At 47.6% G+C, this 20,301-nt stretch overlaps 1 protein-coding gene across 2 annotated transcripts in view; it reads left to right on the top strand.

Annotated features, from left to right (window-relative positions):
- Positions 1–11,021: 11,021 nt before the first annotated feature.
- il1rapl2 (interleukin 1 receptor accessory protein-like 2) overlaps positions 11,022–20,301 on the top strand; it is a 158,865-nt gene continuing 149,585 nt past the window's right edge. The window contains exons 1-2 of one of the 2 annotated variants that reach the window (XM_049029688.1): positions 11,022–11,846; positions 13,188–13,306. The gene's annotated coding sequence lies outside the window, so the exon portion shown is untranslated. Of the gene's footprint in view, positions 11,847–12,726; positions 13,307–20,301 lie in introns of those variants that run through there. The other variant, XM_049029686.1, reaches the window with a different exon arrangement.

The following is a 20,301-nucleotide window of genomic DNA, read 5'->3' as shown; positions in this document are numbered from 1 at the left end:
CTTAACGACCCAGCAGTCGTTCGGTGAGGAGTGTCTGTATTAAAATTCCCATGATGCCTTAGCTCTATGTTTGGAGCATTAGTGTTGTCTGTGGTGTGTTAGAGCTGCATGCAGAGTATTGGTGTTGCATGTAAATTGTTATTGCTGCCTGTTGAATGATAGCATTATTTGTCGAGCATTAACACTGGATGTGGAATGTTAATGTTGTGTGCAGGGTGTTAGCGCAGTCTATGGAGCGTTAGCATTGTCTGTGGGAAAAAATGGGCCGCACAGCTATAATTCTAGTGCAATGTGCATTAGCGTCCTCTGTGGAACGTTAGCGCCTGTGGAATGTCAGTGTTACCTGTAAAGAGTTAGCTCTGTCGCTGGAGCATTAGCATTGTCTTTGAACTTATATTTACCTGAAATGGATTCTCTAAGCAAGAATATTCCCCCTATGAGTTAGCAGGGAAAACGTAAAGTGTCTGGGCCCAGCCTAATGTGCTTTGAAATCTGATGTTAAGCAACAGATACAAACAGGAGGGCTTTTCCCTGCATTAACTATAGTGGTGAGAAAAAGCTGTGAGATATCTTCTTTAATGGAAAACCTCTTGAGTAACTCTTGTTTTGTGGGATGCCTCCGTTCCATTTATTCGAGTCCTGTGTTTATTTGGTTTCGCTACAAGTCACCGTAGAAACGGCAGTCTGGGGAAAAACATTTGGGAGATCTGAGGCATTAAAATGAGAGACATCCATCAAGCGGCCGACGACTCCGAGGTTAGGGGAACTTTTCCATTTTCATTTTCTCCTATCAAGCTACTTTTTCTTCTGTGGGTTCCCGTATTCATCTTGTGCCACAGCACAAAACTGTGAGGATGCATCTTCCTGTTGTGATGTGAGGCTGCCACGTCTCACATAAATGTGGGAGGAAGCCATCATTGCCCTTCCATGGTTCCTTTACCCATGCAACACTACACCATGGCACATTGCACCACACTTCCTGCTCACCCACAACACACTGCACCACACTTCCTGCTCACCCGCAACACACTGCACCACACTTCCTGCTCACCCACAACACACTGCGCCACACTTCCTGCTCACCCGCAACACACTGCACCACACTTCCTGCTCACCCGCAACACACTGCGCCACACTTCCTGCTCACCCACAACACACTGCACCACACTTCCTGCTCACCCGCAACACACTGCACCACACTTCCTGCTCACCCACAACACACTGCGCCACACTTCCTGCTCACCCGCAACACACTGCGCCACACTTCCTGCTCACCCGCAACACACTGCGCCACACTTCCTGCTCACCCGCAACACACTGCGCCACACTTCCTGCTCCTGTTCTTACCTTCCTGTTACTTTAAGGTGTTGGTTTTCCACTGGCGTAAAAACTGGTACGGCGCTGAATGACATGAAATGTGAGGTTGGGCATTTTGTACTGTTTTCGAAAAATAGTTGCAGTAGGACTGGACGACATGCAATATTAATACCAACATCGCATGGCATGCACATCCAGTTCTTGCATCACTATTCAGCTAGATTGATATCAGGCTTTTTCTTACCTTCAGTTCTGTACATACATTATACTGCAGGGAGTTTAAGTCTCGCTAAAACATTTTTACTCTGTCATAGGAAAAAAAAAAAACTTAGGAAGTTTTACAATTTTTATGATTATTCCTTTTCAAGATTATGTGGTACCTCGTATATGCTTAAAAATCGGTTTAAAGTTTACTTTCACTGCTTTTGCATAAGTGCTGCATGCATTCTACAACACAATAATAATCTTTTTCATCCTTGCTGTTTAAATCACTCCTAGACGGGTGCGTGAGAAAGTTATGTTTACTCATTTTTGGTTTCATAAATACCCCAAAATTTATTACAACAGCATCACATTGCAGTATTTGAAAAATTTCCAATACCCTGCTGTCATAGTATATTATACAAAATACTTTATTTCTTGTCATGCTATCCTGATCTTCTTCTATCTGCTCTTCCGACCAGATCACAATTAAAACTTCTCTCACTTCACTTGTCCATGTACCCATTATTATTAATGTTATTATTTTATTACGTCTGTGACATAATAAGTCAACCGGAAAATGACACTAACAAGTTGAAATGAGCCACATTGCCACCTATTGCACTTGAGTCGGACATATTTCGGTGAATAAGTCAATTCCACTCCTGTGCATGTATACTGGGACAAAGATAGAAGTCCGTTAAAATGGCGTAGCTGTGCATGTAAACGTGTTGACTTAACCTCACTAACAACCAAACTGTAAACCTCACTGTCCATCCATCCCTTTACAATGTAATCCATTAATCACAACAATAATCACCTCACTATACACATCTATGATAACCTAACCTCACTAACAACTTCACTAACCACCTCCCCTTACTATCTACCTAATTGCCTTATCTCACTAAAAACCACAGATTGGTTACCCAACCAATCATTTACTAACCCTGCCACTATTTATTCCACCAACCACCACAACAATCACCTCACTATACGCTGTACTAATACAATAAATATCTCACCTCACTAATCACTCCACAAATCACCCAGCCTCGCTAACCACTGCAGCACTTATTCAGCTAATTAATTCACTCCACCAGTCACCTTACTAATTACCTCACGCAGTAAATCACTAATCAATGTTCCATTCACCTGCTAATGCCTCCGGAATTACCTCACATCTCTGTGCACTACACTCATTCTCTCACTTCAATAAACACCTTAATAGTGTCTTCAACACAACAATCCTGGCTAATTATTTCACCTCCTCTAAACACCTTATTTAATCGTTTGACCTATCTAATAACTGACGATTTCAGGATTCTTCAGATGCAGTGTTGGAGGTCTGCATCAGTGTTTCCCAATCCGGTCCTCGGGGATCCGTAGTAGGTCCATGTTTTTGCTCCCTCCCAGCTCCCAGCAAAATCATGGACTGTCTGTGGGTCCCCGAGGATTGGACTGAGAAACACTGGTCTACAGCATGTAAAACAGGGATCCCCAGTTCCGGTCCTGGAGGACCAGGCTGCAACACAGTCTGCACATCTCTCTTCTCAAACACACATACTAAACCAGGCAATCAGTTGGTGAGCTGAATAAGGTGTGTTTGAGCAGGGAAATTTGCAAACTGTGTGGCAGACTGGCCCTCCAGGACAGGAACTGGGGAACCCTGATGTCCTAATTCTCGTATCTGTGCTTTTTGTAGTTCGCAGAATCAATGGATTACATTGGGGTGATAAATATTCTGGGCTGTCGCTGTAGGTGCCTTGCTCAGTGGGTTAGGGTGCTGTGCCTGTGATCAGATGGCTGTTGAAAGGTTCAAATGACCATGTCAGCACTCTAATGTCACCGTTTATCCCTTGAGCAAGCCCCCCCCCCCCCCCCCCCCCCCCATTGCTCCAGGGGCAGTCCGACCCTGTTATCTCATTAAATATTGTATATGCCGCTTTGGATAAAAGCATGTGAGAAATAAATAGAATGTAAATGAATATTTCACAATAGAGCTCGTGAGAGAAGCTGCCAGAATTTATGCTCAAACATAATGCGGCCCCACGTGAGATCCACACCGCTACCCTCTGTATCTTCCCTTTCTTTTGGAGGGTGGGGGGGTCACCCACATCCTTGGTAATGGCTGACAGGTGCCTCCAGGGATGCCAACCCAAAGAGAGTCTTGCTAATGTGCTAAATATATAAAGATGCTGAGCTGTGGAAAAAAAACCCTCATGGTGATTTTAGTGTCGTTACCCGCTGCCCAAGTTGTCCAATAAACCCTTTGGAGCAAGAAGGGAGAACTTATAATCCTTTTCCAGCAAAAAAAATAAAATAAATAAGAATAAAAATAAAAGAGATGGGGAAATAGTTTCTCTGAAAAGCATGAATCAACTTCATGAACGTGCCATGTGACCTCTGTGACGAGTTTATAGTCGGGACGGAATCCAGAAACAGAGGGTGAGAGATGGGTTAAGTGTTCCTCTCAGAGCGATCGCTATCCATGCGGCAGAGCTGCTTGCCATGACTGGGAGAGCTGCCCGTTGCGGACCCCCCTGCCGGATCCATTCCGGCCCCCTCCTTCTCCCAGCAGGCGTCGGGAACAGCAGAGGGACGCAGGACGTAAGCGGTGTAAGCGGCCTCACGATATACCTGCCAGACGCCGGCGAGAGCGCGCGCTGTATCGACGCTTGCATTTCTTCAGCTAGCAATTGTTACACATTCATCTCACTCATCATCCGAAGCAGAACTGACTCCAGCTGTCGTCCGTTGGTGCGGTTTTGAGGCATCTGTCATTTTTTAAACTAATTTGTACCAGCTAACGTTCAGCTACTGTGCCGTGCTGGCAGCTGCGTCGGTTTAAACAGGTTTAAAACTTTTAGAAAGCGATGTTTTTTTGTTTTTTTTTTTTTTCTCCGCAAAGTCTTCGAGTACTCGAACCAGACGTAACGGGTTTGAGAGACGAGGAGCAGCGCGCCGCGCAGACCTGGAACACTTCCATCTGCAGAGGAAGTCGCTGTGAGCGGTGATAACAGCCATTGTTGGATCATCTTCGTTTTTGGCCTGGCGAAGCAGAGAGGGGACAGACTTTGCTGGTCCATCTGAAAGCGTGAGGACGGAAAAAAAAACGAGAGCGTTTAAAAGCTGTTTAACGCGATTGGCTCCTCAGAGTTCTGCGAGCCTAGCAGCCCCCCCCCCCCCCCCCCCCCTTTGTAGTGCAGTGACATAAAAGTCCCTTTTTACCCCATCCAAGTACTGAGTGTGAGCCCGGTTTTTCTGGGGAATAATCCTTTTAGCGTGCGGCGGATGAGCCTCCCGCGAGAGCAGGGGGCTGTATGGTGCCGAGCCAGCGAGAGCACGGAATGGGCCGGAACCCAGAGCAGGACGGGCCCCCAGTGACCCTGGCGAGACGGTGCCGAGTATGTTATATGCCTCGGGGGGGGGGGGGGGGGGGGGGGGGCTACAGATAGCAGCAGGAACGACGAAAGAGCTTCAAGGGGAAGTGATGTAAATGAATGAATCCCATTGTGGCTGAGTGAGGTGAGGGGTCCCGGTCCGGAGGAGTGTGTAGCTTAATGCCAAACCCCACTTAAATCCATGCCTCACTAACCAGCTTCGGGAGTTTAAGCGTTTAATGGAGAATTCAGCAAGCAGACTCAACCCATTAGGAATTTCCAGCTGGCACCCTTTTGTGGCTTCGCTGATGATATTCAGAGGAAAAGCCCACTCAGTCTGTATCACACTGCCTTGTTTACCTCCCAGAAACGCTATTAGCTAAACTGCATTACAGCACAGCAAACATACTGCACTCGTCCCCCCAGCTGAAGGTGTCTAATCGATTCTTTGGGTCAAATATCTTGCTGGAGGGGAGAGGGAGGCGACCACCGTTTCTGTCTGCAGTGTTTGGGCCTGTTTCCTGGCCAACCTGCATCAGGTGAGAAGCCGGAGTGATCTGGTGAAACATCTAGCCTTGTCAGGACGTGCGCAAACGTCCTGGATACTCTCTCTCTCTCGGCTCCTTTGAGAGCTTGGAGATTAGGGAGGAGATAAATGGTCCCGTCAGGAAGAAGAATAGAGCTGGTAGCCAGCGGTTATGGAGAGCAAGGCAGAAGGTGAGCAGACAGGCGGAGAGTGTGGGTGGTGCTGCTTTCCGGACATGGAGGAAATGACCTCGCCCAGTGCCGGGGTCAAGGAGATGGGGCATGTAAAGTGGCTGGGGGAGAGCTGACCCCAGTGCCAGCCCTATGCCGGCCTATTTCGGCTGCAGAATTAATACAGGTGCAATACTAAAACGGTCTTCGTTTCAATTAGACCGAATACACTGTGAACACTGGTGCCTGTAGACAGGCCTGCTGGGGATACGACTGGGTAATGGAGGGACGGCGGGCGTCAGGAGAGGGCCCCACTGGGAGGGGGGGTCACACGTCATGAGGGGCTGAAATAACCTGAGAAGAGGTCTGGCTGTAGAGAAAGCAGCAGAAATATGACATCGTCAATAGATGAGGCAGTACTAGCAGCAGTAGTAATATTAGTAAGATATTGATAGAATTAGTGATCATATTCACAGGTATAACTGACTTATTGAATTGAATGTAGTAACTACACTCATAAAATTTAAAAAAAAAGAATCACTTAATTAATTCATATCAAGTACCTTATAAGGAGTGTGACTGTCCACTGGTCCACTGCCACCAGAACACCTTTTGCCACGCAGTGGCATTCCCAGGGTTGGTTATGGGTAGCGGGATATTGGGCCATTCGTAAAAAAGAAAACGAAGGAGTGAAGGAGTTAAACATCCACCTGCGGGAAATTCCAGAAACGTGCAATGATGCTTAGATCTAATGACCGGGAAGATTATGGGAGGTGTTTGACTTTGCCGTGAGGTTCAGGGAAACCGCTATTGCATTTATTGTGTTTGTTATGCTTATCATCTTATGGGAACATCATGAGGGAAATAGCCTCATATTCCTGGACCATTATATGAGCATGCAGGGCGATCATTTGTCCTAATGCCTCCCACAGGCTGGCTGTCCAGACCACCTAAACCTCTGTGATAGATGGACATTGTGGGCTGAAGGCATCCTTTGGTTTCCTCCAAACATTAACCGGCGCTGGCCAGGACCCTTTTGTGTTCCTTATACCAGGCTATGCATCCCTGTACGTTGGCTTTGGATCTAAGTGGTACTCAAACAGCATCCCTACCATGAATTCTGGCTACGGGCGTGCAGTGATAGCAGACAGCGGGTCACAGAGGTGTTGTGTCATTTCTGTGGTGAATTTTGAGGCCGTGTTCTTGCAGTGTTCGGCGACAATAATGCTGAGTGTCCATCCGTCCTAGTCGTTGAGCTTTGACCCGTCTGCTGCCCGCTCTTCCTCTTTGTCGACGCAGTCCGTTCGGGTTTAGCGTACGCTGTCATCATTTCTGAAGCTGCTCCCCGTGTCACAAAAATAATTTCACAGTTATTGCACCTGCGACTCGGGCCCTGCCTTCTTGATCTCTTTGGAACTTTCCTGATTGTCAGACCTCTTTCATGGCTGACACACATACTGCTAATTGGCATCCAACCTTAAATGACTCACCTTTGTGGCTACATTAGTAATTGCGGTTTTGTGAGTTACTTCAAAGCCCTTTGCCATGTGGTGATTCCATTATTTTACATTTTATAATAGTAAAGGTAGTAAAGTGATTTTCATTAGGAGCGGTATTGTAAGAGTAATGGTAGTATTATAAGTGGTAGTATATTCATTAGGAGTAGTGTTGTGGTAGTAATAAAAGTAGTAGTATTAGAGGTGATAGAATTTTCACCTAGAGTAGTACTGTGATAGTAATGACAGTAGAAGTATTAGAGGCAATGTACTCGTCAGGAGTAGCATTGGAGCAATAACAGAAACTGAAGTATCAGAGGAGATGGTATATTAAAGAAGAATCCTGCTGGTGTAGTATTGCACTGGTTGTGTTAGATGTAAGAGTATTTTATCGCCAGCTGGTATTTGCTTTGCATGTGCCCATAATTGGTGAGCATGGTAAGAGACAGACATGTAGGGATGTGGGGGAAAGGCCATTTATCCCATGTCATGCACACGTCCATACTGTCAGAAAGCTGTAGCAGGAGCTCCGCGTGCAGGTGAGGGGCAGGGGCTGCCAGGTGCAGGTGAGGGGTGAGGGGCAGGGGCTGCCAGGTGCTAAACGGAGGCATACCTCTGTGAGGAGACAGCTTCGAGGCCGGGTAGGGGGACACGAGCTATTCTGGTGTCTCTCTCTCTCTGCTTCCATACTGCAGCTTTACTAACACCAGCCATCTGGGGATTCCTGAAGGCACACGCGCTCTCTCACCGCAGTGACTCGGACTGGGCTGCAGGTGGCGTGCTCGTCAACGGCCCGGACATGTGACCGGAAGGCAGTAGCTTGGATGGCAGCGCTGGTCACGGCACCACCTGAAGGTATTCACTTCTGGAAGTGGAGAAGCTCGAGCTGGAAAGGCAGTTATGTAATACCGCTGTTTTTGGCTGCTGTTTCGTTGCGAAAGGCTCCTGCCCCTAGCAGCGACTGACATGGGCAGCGAGAAGGCCGCGGAGCAGGTGGCAGGGCCGGGTGCTTCACGGAGGACGGCAGCACACGCCAGCAGTCCTGGGCACAGCGTGCCAATCCGCTTTGTTGTGGTTAATGAAAGGGTGGCACGTTCTACATGGACGTGATGAAGTCGGGTCACTCACAGCTCCTGTTCCACCTTCTGCCTGCGGCTGAAAGCTCTTTTTATATTACAAGACAAAAGCCATGGATATGCTATTTGGCTTTCTTACTGTTAAAGATACAAGTAATGCTATTGTTTCGGTGGTGCCCTGGGATGGGTTGGCACCCCGTCCTGGGCTATTCCCTGCCTAGTGCCAGTGGCTTCTGGGATAGGCTCTAAGCCCCGCAGGACCCTGGATAGGACAAGCGGGTATGGAAAATGGATGGAAAGACAGTCCCCTTGCTCAGACTTCCCCGGGTCGTCATACTTCCTGTATCCTGTAATGTCAGATGATTTTCTGTTCCACAGTTATTATCAAACGCGGGGAAAAAAACTGCCATTTCACACACAGCCGGGTAGCCATATGCAAATCCGGCGAGTCAATTAAGCGTGGAGATTCTTATCAGACTGCGAATCAAAGTGCCTTTGGTGTCAGACAGCTGGGTTTGGCTAACCCGAATGGTAAATATGGCACATCGGTGATCGTCAGCAGATCTAAAGGGTTGTCTGTATTGTCTCGGCACTGGGAAATTTCTTTTTTATCGCACTTCTTGCGGCGGCGGGAATATCGCTCAGCGATTTAAACAGCACTGTGGAAAAACACAGGAATTCTCGCTTGGATATTTCCGTTCCTTGGCCTATCCGACATCTCCTTGTGGCTTTTTTTGACTACAGAAAGGCTTTGTCATCCCTCAGGACTCCGGGGCCAATCCCTTGTTTCAGAAATGCCGCTTTGCAGACAGGCTGCTTTTCTGACGAGTGGGAGGTGAACCTCAGGTAATATCTCGGTGGACAGCATGCTCCACGTGAAGGTGCCCTCTTTGATGGTTCATCTGACACGTGGCTCCATCCTGACCACCATGCACTGATGGGTAAAAAAATCATGCCCCAGCCTGGACCTGTGCTGGATCAATTAGTTCAATAATTGATCAGTTCACTAGCAGATTTTTTATCCAAGGAGTCTTAATTTGAGGTGTCATTATGGATACAGCGAGCAGCTCTGGACCACAAGCGACCACATTCTGCTTTGCCAGGGACTCACTGCAGTCACTGCAGCAACCCAAGTCCTTAGCAGTGTCACATGACCTCTGTGTCAGAGAGAAGATGGCTTTGTCGCGAGAAGGACATCCCTGGGACTGCTAGGAGGTCTGGGTCGAGGTGACTACATATCGACGGGCCAGTGGAAGACCTGGAATTCCGGGAATTCCCAGCACCGTGACGTAGCCGATTCCATCGTGAACGGTTTGTGTTTGTGGCCATTAAGCCTATGCAAAGCAGCACAGTTCTGTCACTGCACAATACCCAGTGGGATTCCGGTATGTTCCGGATTACCGGCACACCAGCCGGGAGAGCAGCACGGATGCGCAGCGGCGACGAGTTAGAGGGGGACAAATCGTCCTGCGGCTCAGAAAGGCTGCATCCCGGGTCCGCTTGAGCGGAATGATTCAGACGCAGCAGCAGCCATTGCGGAGCGAAAATGCGGAGACCAGGAATCGTCTGAGTCCAGTTTCTACAACAAAGAGCCTTTCAATAACGAATAAACCGACAGCAAATTGAAGCCATCGGCCACTTATCGATGGGGAGGCCAAACGGGGGAGGAGGGGGGGCATTAAAAACGGCAGCGATAAGCTCACCGTGATGCTCGGTAAACAAGCACGTCTCTCTAATGCGACAACACGTCACGCAGTGGCAGGGGGGCATAGTGCTGCAGGGCTGAGCCGTGACCACATACCGTACCCATCATCTTCTGCATTACCACGGCTGGCATGATGCACGTGTCAAAGCCCACTGAGACCCCAGGGGAGGGCCGGTGGGGGGGATTATTACATTGTTATTCATATGAACTTGTTTAAAGGAGAGGGATTTGTAATCGTGCCCCCCCCATGCCCTGATTGTTGGAGCTGGCTCTGTGATTTCTATTAGAGGCGGTGAGATTAGATCAGACGGATGCGAGAGGGATTAGAGTTAATACAGCATCCTTAAGTACAGCTGTTCATTGGAATGAAACTCCAACGGACGATGAATAATGTATCCGGGGGGCGCCGTTCACTCGCTCAATGCACGCATGCATCACTTATCATGGGGGCCCACACATCCCGCCACCGCGAGCCGCCGCGACTGCTGCGTTTCTAAACACGGAACCGACGCAGGAAGGGCGACTCATAAACACCTGGCAGAGCGGCCGTTGGTGCGCTGTGGATGTGCGATCCGGTCGCCATCAGAATGTCACACAACAGGTGTGAGAGAAGCCGCTGTCCTGAAACAGGAAGTCCCGCCTCTTTGGTCAGCTCCGCACGTCATTCGTTACTCATTGGCCTCTATCTACATTTGTCTTCGTTTTTTATATTTGATCTACTCTAAGTGGGGATGGTTTTAAGCCAGTACATAGTGCCCAGTAGAGCACCCCCCCCCCACAGATGTAGCATACATTGGGCAAGACCAGGAGCCCCTTGTATGATCATTAAAGTCACAGCCTTCCATTAGTACCCACTGTCGCTGTGCTTGGTGATCTGTGGCCATGCTTGAAAACCGCTAAATGCTAGACTGGCCGCGAAATGAACGCGATGTAACCGGGTATCGCGTCAGCTGTCTGGGGGTGACAGCAGGAAGCTCCCTCTTTCTGTAGTTAACAACACGGCCTAAATGAACAACGGCCTGTATGAAGATGAAATTGGGCTACTCATTACTGGCGGTAAATTAGATTCGTTTTATCAAGTGCTGCACCACTTTTGCTCCTTGGAGGACAGGCTATAATTTAATGAGAGTGTTTTCAGCCAAGTCGCTTTCACCCTTGATATTTTCTTTTGAGAATAAACAAGTCCTTTTCCTGAAGCCATTATCTTCCTTGGCTGCAGTGAGTCAATGGACTTACTCTTCGGTGTCTGCGAATGGATCAAATCGGCAATACTACAGCCACGTCTATGGGCTCTCTCTCTCTCTCTCTCTCACTCACTCACTCACACACAGACACACACGCGCGCACCCACACAGACACACGCGCCTGCACTGATTATAGCCCTTTAGAGCCGTCGCGTTTAAAAACCCTTAATCGGGATGATCCGCGATGCGCTCTTGTACTGCTTGGCAGAGACTCTCCCGGGTTGTTTAATAATCGGCCGATCGTAACACTGGCTGCGCGACTACATCTGCGAAATGTTATATACGGGACCTCATTCCACATAGGCTACAATAAGCACGCGCGGTATAAATAGATATGTTTAACATGCATGTGGAGTCTTAATCCAGGTTAGAGGGAATTCCAGGAAACGAAATGAAAGTGTCTTTGTGGTTCTGTTGTCTGCATCACCAAGCCGGTTGGTAGTCCACAGCGCGTATATAGCGCCATGAATCCCATAGCTGGGATGCGCCGTCTCGGACGGAACCTGTCCCTCACCCTGCCCTCTGACACGGCGCTTTTCAAAAGTCACTCATCATATTTCTCATTTGAGGAGGGTTTAATTTAAGCAACAAGCTCATCTCGTTGGGATTCATTTTCACTTTCTCTGAGATTAATAGTTTAATTAAAAGGTTGCTCCTGTACAGCGGTTGGAAGAATGAGAAAATGAAGCGACATTGCACTGGCGTCGAGGCTCGGAGAGTAACACTTTGTGGGTGCATTTCTCTGTATGTTTGACCATTAAATATGCCTGTAAAGAGTCGAAATTCTCCTTACAGAACATCAAATGTATAATTACCCAACAGAAGGCATTAATAGGGGATTATGTAATGAAAATGAGTTTAAAATAAACTAACAATTCCCCAAAGACTGGTTTTGTATTCAGTCTATTGTGGACGCAATGTTGCGAAATAAGAGTTTGTCAGTCTTGTCGAGGATTGCACGTCTGATTGCGTATAGCTGCAGGGAGTCTTTATTTAGAAGTGCTACCATATTTTCTCAAACCTAGCAATATGGGTTTTTAAATTCCGCGATGAAGAAGTTGTCATTGCCTTTATGACAGTTGCTTGTATAGTTGATTTGCTTAATTTTCGGTTCAGGGACGGTTTAAACATACCGGCACTGAATCTGTTTAAATTACCCTGTAAAATATTGGAGAAAAGCTTTTTAGTGCTGCTGATCTAGAGTTTTATATTATAAAGTTATGAAGAAGCCCTAAAAAAATAAACATTTAAATATATGACATATTAGCATACTGAATGGATTATTCTTTGTATTTTTAACAACACGTTTCAGATATAACCGTAATAAACAAATACAAATAGAATATATGTGTATTGGTTACTTACTTTTAATATTAACAAAATTAACTGGTGATTAAAATTAATCGAATAAATATAGATAAATGTTTACTTTTGCTAGTCGTTATGTATTTTTTGATGTGGATTTCGCCTCGATCTTGCGAGATCTAGGATCCTTAATTCTGCGTGCCTTCGCCTTTTCTTGCCACCACAAGGAGGCGGTAGGTGTTGTATGTTATTTTTCTCAGGAATAAACCTCGCAAACAGCGCTTTACCGCTCTTTGGCTCCACTCTGGTTCATCATCGCCGAGCTTTTTTGCAGAATACTAGTGCTCCTGAAATCGGCCCCCAGTGAGCCGGGGCCGGTCCTATGGGTCGCGGCTTGACCGTGCGCCTTTGACGGGAACGGACCAGGACCCGGGGCTGCCGCCGCCGCTCCGCAAATCTGATGCTTTACCGGGGGGGAAAGTGTAGAGTATGGGAGAAAGGCGCCGCGGCTCCGGGTGAAGCAATACTGGGGGAGATGGAAGTCGATTCAACCTAAAGAGACTTGGGGAGCCGCGGCTCTACTATAGCAAACGGACGGAAAACTGCTCAAGTAACTCAGCAATGAGTTGCACTTCATTTTCTCAGTTTGCGTGAGATTGACTACTAAGGATTACCCTTAAATATTTATCAATATTTACTCACGTGCTTGACTGAATATAGACACTATAATAATCTTCTAATGCCAATATTTTCTGTAAATATAGCGTATGAATGAGGACGATGAGATTCAAGCCATGCAACTTCAATAAGCAGACTTAAACAAGTGGAAATACCTCGCCGAGAACAGCTGCTTGGAAGACGGATAAAGAGATTAAAAAAGCAGGTGAGGTTAAGCGAAGCCTTGAATATGCTATTTCGAAATAAACAAAAAACTTTACCGTCTGAATGACGGTGAATTTTGGAAATAAAATGGGAATGAGCAGCTACTTTGACATCTACCGCGAACTGTAGAAATAATACAGATAATAAACGACGGGTTTTATTTGTTGGATTTTATTTGTCGCTTTAAGGTTTAATCTGTCGCCTGTTGTTATGTAATGATGTTTTAACATTCCCGTTTCTGGCTCCTTCATGTGCTGCTATGCGCGTACATGTGTGCCGCTGACCTCGCTTTATTATAAAGGGAATAAAGGAGTTTTCGGGCAAGATCTAGCGGTGAAGTTTGCTGCTGAGACATTCCTCCGGCTCGGTGGGGGCGGGTTTGCGGTGGCGCTTGCACGGCTGGTCACTCTTTTACAGAAGCTGATAACTCCGCGGATTGTCTTCAGGAGCGCAGATCAGCTTCGGGATCGTAGATCAGCTTCAGCGCCGCCGATCAGCCCCAGCCAGGCTTCATCTGTCACTCCCGGCGTCGGTGGTCGTCCCTTAGTGCGCCGGGGGTGGGTGCTGGCATCTGCGAGGGGGCAAAACTTACCAGGGGCGCATAAATGAGCTCCAGCATGGAGGGGGGGCTTAATGCCTGGCACCCCCACCCCCGCACTTGTAGTTATTCGCTTGATTTTTGGGCGGCAGTTTGACAGGAGAGCTGCTGTGTGTGATCACGTAGTTTATTTACCGATGCCATTATTAGACGTACTTTACAGGCAATAAAATAAAACTCAAAACAAATGGGATATCAGCCAGGTTGGTTGATGGTGGCTAAAATTAAGAGTTAAACTACGGGTATTAAACCCTTATTTGCCTTTCATACGGCATGGACATCTTGGATATCACCATGTTACTCATCTTGACTAGCCTACTCTGGGAATAGGAGAGTAAGATGACATGTACCCTGAGTAATAATACATCCCAGTGTGTGCAGCACAGGTGTTAATATTGGAGGGGAACTGCAAACCCCGAGGTTTTATCATGATGTTACTTCACGTTGCCCCAGTAAGTAGAGAAGGAGAAAATGAGGACGGCGCCCGTTTTTGCGCCTTGAGTTTCCCCGCTTTTCAGTTGCTCCTTGTTATAACCGCGCTTCCTGACCCAAATCCTCCGCAGACACACGCGAAAATAACTTCCTGTGTTTTCTTTGCGAGCACTTTTAACATTTCAGTGGAGAAAATGTTACGGAGGATTGAATTAAACAGCAGCAATATGGTGTTATTTTTGGGGAAGTGCGGCTAAACCGGGGATAAAGGAAATAAGCAGGATGCGGGCTGCCGGTTGCGGGAAGAAGCGGGCTACCGGGTGCGGGAAGCGGGCTGCCGGATGCGGGGAGCGGACTCTGCGTGGGGCTCAGCTGTCAGTCCCGCACCGTAATGCGGAGCAGCCAAGGTCGCTTTGAACTGAACCTTCAGTTTAGATATCTTAGCCGTTTGACCTACCATTTTCTAACATAATTTGCTTCAATCAACATCGTCCATTTCCGCAAGTTAATTCACAATCTTAAATCTATCCGGACGTAAATATCCGTTGAGGAAATAAGCGCACATTTTGCGGAGAGATGGCAAACCACATGGGTAATTATTGTGTTTTATTTTTGCATTGGTCATGCTTGTCTTGTGCACTCTGGACTCGCCCCAGCATCTGATTTTCCAATGTCCATAACACATCTGCGGGTCCATGTGGGATTGATCTCCGCTGGAAGGCCCCGGAGTTCACCTATTTTATCATCTTTCCCATCGCTGTCCTCCTGTTCCTGTAAATGTGCTTAGTCAATGCTTCGTTTTGGTCTGTAGCTATTTCAACCTTTCTATATCCTGATTGCAGAAGGTGTGTGTGTGTGTGTGTGTGTGTGTGTGTGTGTGTGTGTGTGTGTGTGTGTGTGTGTGTGTGTGTGCAGGGGGGTGGGGTGGGGGGGTCGTTTCTGAGAGAAAGCACTATCACCTGAATTTCCTGAGTCCTTCTCGAAATTTAGCAGGCAGTCAAATATCAAGTGCACTGTAAACCACAGTAGAGTTATTCATTTTAAGCCGATGGATGCAGGGGGAGAGAGGGGTGTCGTGTGTGTGCCGTTCAAGGAGCGTGCCTGTTCCCATGTGTCTGTACGTGCGCTCACACTTGTTTTGGAGAATGTGTGCGTCGGAGCATGTCTGGCTGTGTGTATGCGCGTTTCAGCATATGTGTGTGTCTGTGTGTGTCTGTGTACCCACCTATTGTATCTGAAGACTCTCCGAAACAGGGACCTGATTAAAAAGACTGGGAAGGATATTACAAAGTGTCACCACATTTGTAGGTGGAATTTCGGAGCCTCATTACTCCAGGAGTGAAAAGCTGGCTTTGTCATTGGGACCCGGAGCCGGGAGGAAGCCCCCCCCCCCCCGTTATCCGTGACACGCCAGCTCTGCTCTGGCCGTACTCTCTTCACTGCCACGCTGCATTCGGGGCACCCGTCAGCATCCTTTTTATTCATCTTGCTTATTTATTTTTATGATATGGTGCCCCCCCCCCGAGCCCACCAGTCTGCTGCACACTGGGCCAAAGCGATTGTGCAGGAGAGGCGGGTTGACATCCGAGGCCTGTAGGCCTGGTGATCTCTTGAAAAGTCTCCCATGCTTATTCTCCGACGCCATTTCTGGGGGTGTTAAATGGATCAGGTGCCGGCCGGTTTAAAGTGCTGGACCATAGCGGGAAGATTGGAAATTACAGCATGTCGGCTTTGACCTTCTAGTAGTGTCCAAGCTCCGGGTCATATGGGGGTTTGCTCAAAAATTCCCTCTTCCATTACTTTCTGCTTGGCTGGGTTTTTTTTTTTTTTTTGGGGCGGTTGCTGAGAGAATAAAACCCTAAACGCTGGTTACATAAAGGGTGGGGGGGGTGCATTTTCTGAGGACCCCGCTGGAAAACAAATGGCGGAAGTTTACCGGCCGTGTCCTCGGGGGACGACTAGCAGAAGTCTCCACGGAGACTCCAACAATATCAGCGGCTAAATGAAAATAGATGGAGGCGCGGATGGCGGAGTGAGAGCGGCCTCGCCGCCGCTGCGGCCATTTGTCTCCGTCGGGCCGCTCATCATAAAGATTTTACTTTTCGACCAGGGGTCCGCAGCCTCAAATTCTAATTTATGATGCTGAAAGGAGCCTCCCTGGTTTATTGTTGTCACCCAAAAGCCGCGTTAAATGAGCTACCCTCCGGCGTCTTTTATCGTGCGTTAATGGGAAGCGGCGCCCAGACCGGTGCAACGGCGCTTCGCCACGCGCAACCGGCGTATTGCGCGCCCGGAGCAGGTGAACGGACGTCACGCCGGGTCTGTTTATGTAAACATGAATCAGGGGCAAACCGCTGAGAGGTTTTCTTTATTTCTTTTTTTTCGGAGGCGGTTAAAGCGTTAGCCACCGGCTCAATGGCAGCGTCGGCACGAATATTATAAGGAGACATATATAATTAAGTTTTACAAGTGCAAATCCGCGGCTGAAGCACGCCACTGCCGTCTTCGGTTAGAGGGTTAGCAATCCTGGGGGAGCGGCTACTTAGCATTTAAATAGCCAGCACATTGGGCGAGGGGGGGGGACGGGTGGCAGGAACAGAGGACGAGTATTTCAAAGGGCGGGGGGGGGGTGTTATTTAGTGCGCAGTTCTTTTTTTAATAGATGTTTGGGCCGTGTGGGGCCACTGACACTGTGGCGTAAATCAGCAGCTCTCTGGGGGGGAGGGGGTGAGGGAAGCTATTGTTCAAGGAGGGAGAAAGACAGTTTGGAGGATTCTCTTAATCCCGTCTGCTGTGGAATTAAAGCGAGTTACACATTAGCGCAGTCATTTCCTCTCGAACGGGCTCCTAAATCTGCTGCAGATTAAACAAACAGAAATTCAAGTAAAAAAGAACTGAAAGCCAGAAAAGCAAACGCAGGTGGAGTGATATTGCGAGTGAGCCGAAGCCGGTAACGCTAACAGCAGCCAACGGGGGCGCTCTAGGTACGGGTGGTATGAGGACGACAGCCAGTCCTCTTTGAGTAACGGCGGTGTCTGACAGGCGAGCTGTGGGGGCGGGAGACACGTGTCTCGACGCCAAACGGCCCAAAACCCGAATCAGGGGTGAATTGTGGCATTTGCAGGGTTCCACAAAGCCCTCCGACGGCCTGTTGGCGGGCAGAGTTGTGACCCTCAAGCGAAGGCAGATAGGCGCTCAGGTAGTTCTGCTTTTAAAACATCATGCCCCCCCCCCCCACCTGTATCGATCCCACCCCCCCATGGCTGTGTGGCCGCGTCTGCTGCTGGCTTATGAGTGTATTTCACCGCGGGTTGCCGGCCCCCTTTTTTAATGATTTGTTGGGTCTCCGTTGTTATGAACACGGCGGCGAGTTTCTCTGGCCAACGATTTCTGGCTCGGCCCCGCGGAGGTCTCACATCTGGAAGTAGAGCAGAGCGCGCAGTAATGTGGACTGAAACGGATCATTAATTAGACAAACTGTCTATAAACATGAATCAGATCAGCCCCCGGTAAGGGACAGGATCATATACATTATACATAATTATGATATATTAATAAGACATATGGACAAAGCAGAGTTGCAGAATTTATGAAAGCAGGGTTTTCATTTTTTACTGAGGTCCACTGAACGAGTATTTTTACTGTCACATAATCTTAAATGTGTCACATCCCCTTTTGCCTGCAGTTTCACACCAGTGCTGCCTTGTAATCAGGTACCTGAGTACAGTTGCCGTACAGTTGTCTGCTCTATTTAAACTGGACAATGGCATTCTTGCTTCTGAGCGTAAGGCTCAGTGTTCACTGTTTGTGAGACTAGCTTCTTCAAGGTTTGGTTTGTCCGGAATTTTATTTTTGGTTTTTGCTCGGGGTTGCAGTATCTGGGAGGGGGGGGGGGGGGGGGGGCAACAGTAAAATGCAGGATGTCTAAAGGGGAATTTCCAGTAAAGGTGCATGGGAATACCAGCTGCTAATCTCCTACGATCTTTGACTTAAAGCAGATCATATACTTATGGCCAGTTCATTTTGTTTTACTGTTTTATCTAGACCCTGCACTTCCTTAGTTTGCATAAATACTTTTGCTTGTGGTTTCTACTCCCTCATATGTTTTTTTTTCCCCTCAGTAGTGACAAGAGTCACCGTGATTGTGCAAGGATCACTTCACGTGAAGTGTTAGTCGAGTTGGAAGCTTGGTTGACGTCTCTCCATTGACCAGTTTGAAGATTAAATAACAATGAAAATAATATTGAGATACTACTAGAAATGCAATGCCGCTGACATATTAAGCAAGTTTTTGGTTAGTCTTGAATATTATGGGTTTGTTCACCAGGCATCTTGTCTGATTTTTCACAGTTTGAGTCAGCTGGCATTTTGGCTTGAGTTTCATGGTTTCAGTCAGTTGGCTTTTTGTTTCATAATTTTGGTCCCTGGCATCTTATCTGGGGTTTCTTGGTCTCAGTCAGCTGGCACCTTGGCTTGATTTTCACGGTTTTGGTCCAGCTCGTGTCTTGGCTTAAGTCTCATGGTTCTGGTCAGCTGGCATTTTGGCTTGAGTTTCATGGTTCTGGTTACCAAAATCTTGTTTCCGTGTTCGTGATCTTTATTAACTGTAATTCCACAGTTGATGTTCCAGGCAATTGGTATGTTTTTTGTGTTTGTTGTGGTCGTCAGGCTTTTTCCTGGTTCCCATGTGCAGTTTCCTCTGTGGTTTTCTGATCCTCTATACTTGACTATGATTATTTTTGCACCTCATTCTGGATTTGTCCCTTCGGCCTGCGTCTCTGGTTCTCATTGGTTACGCGTTTCCAGTGCTGTGCTGTCTCAGGGACCAGTCAGACCGGAACCCTGACATTGTAGAAGCCTGTGCTGGCTGTGAAAGTCGACATGTAAGATTTAAGTGAGCACTCTGAGTTCCGGTAATGACACCCACCCTTAAATGGCGTCACCTATATATCCCCTGTTCCAGGGGAGTATCACTTACCTGTAACGTAAAGGTGGTTTAAACTTATTTTGTTTTGGAGTCATTAGGCGAGTGCAAAGTATTCCTCTAATTATTATTGGCATTGTCAAATGTCACTTAAAATCATAAACCAATCAACGCAAGCTGATGCCGTTTTACCCCCCCGCACACACCCAGGGAGACTGATAACAACTGGAGAACAATTCAAGAACAATTCCACACAGTCACCCTTTTCTACCTGATACTTTAAAACATTTGTAGGAGATGTTGGGCCCTCTGTACACTTGCTTTTAAAATGGAAAATGGAAGATTGGATCTGAAGTTGACAGGGTTAAATACAAGTGTAAACGGCCACCAAGACACACTGTGATCCGATCAGTCAAACCACTGGCTGTGGAGTTCTGCTACGCATTTGACCATACGTCTTTTGCAGTGTAAACGTTAATACATCCTGAGGCATCCCCGACAAGGTCATTACAATAACTGTATGTGGAGCAGTAACAAAATCTGAACACAAATGAACAGCTGGACACGTTGGTCCAGTGTCCCGGAAGTTTATTCTAATCAGCTTCATAGGTGTCTAATTTGATTTATAGAAACCCCCTTGTTCCACAGCAGTAGTGTCCCCAGTATGATACCCTGGTCTCTGCTTTTTCTTTATTTACTCCCCTGTCTAGGCATGAAGTCTCCAGAAGGATTAACTCGAAATCCTGGCACACTTGAGACCCGATTGATCTTATTCTGACCACCATACTCGAGAATCAATCTGGCGACGGCCATCATGTAGGAGAGCCGCTGCAGAGGAGCTCGAGGATTCGGTTGGCGATAAGAGAGCTCAGCTTCGGAGAGGAGAAACCAGCAGCAGTGAGAAAGCCAAGCGACTGTCCTATTTAACAGACCATAATATCACATCCGAATGGAGTGTGCACACGGCACCTTGCCTTAGCCATCCAAGACGAGTAGGAGGATCTCTGCATTCGGTACGCGACGGGCAGGCTCTCTGGGCAGT

Source organism: Brienomyrus brachyistius, chromosome 10 (assembly GCF_023856365.1).
Source record: "Brienomyrus brachyistius isolate T26 chromosome 10, BBRACH_0.4, whole genome shotgun sequence".
Lineage (NCBI taxonomy): Eukaryota > Metazoa > Chordata > Actinopteri > Osteoglossiformes > Mormyridae > Brienomyrus > Brienomyrus brachyistius.
Note: the sequence above shows the minus strand (reverse complement) of the source record. Positions and strands in the feature narration are given on the sequence as shown.